This window comes from Etheostoma spectabile, chromosome 5 (genome assembly GCF_008692095.1).
Source record: "Etheostoma spectabile isolate EspeVRDwgs_2016 chromosome 5, UIUC_Espe_1.0, whole genome shotgun sequence".
Classification (NCBI taxonomy): Eukaryota; Metazoa; Chordata; class Actinopteri; order Perciformes; family Percidae; genus Etheostoma; species Etheostoma spectabile.
Window position 1 is genome coordinate 35,286,360 of NC_045737.1, and position 271 is coordinate 35,286,630.

The window sequence follows — 271 nt, forward strand, 5'->3', positions numbered from 1 at the left end:
GCGTGCTGACCACCATATATTTTAGGTAATCTGCTGACTATGGAGAAGCAACTCATACAACCACGCTTCAAAAGATCAGAACTATCCCTTTAAGAGCACGGACTAATATTGAAAAGTTGTAGTGGTGGTGTTGTCACTCCCTGATGTAAGTCAAGTGCAGATGTGAGTCGTGCTCAGATTTAAACGGTTTACGGCATAACATGTCGTACTGACATTTTTGAAATCCATGAAATAATAAACTTTTCTCATTACAAACAATAACAGAAGACGG

At 39.1% G+C, this 271-nt stretch overlaps 1 protein-coding gene across 1 annotated transcript in view; it reads right to left on the reverse strand.

Moving 5' to 3' along the window:
- Window positions 1-271, reverse strand: part of itgb5 (integrin, beta 5) — a 115,279-nt gene that overhangs the window by 2,585 nt on the left and 112,423 nt on the right. The window lies entirely within an intron of this gene.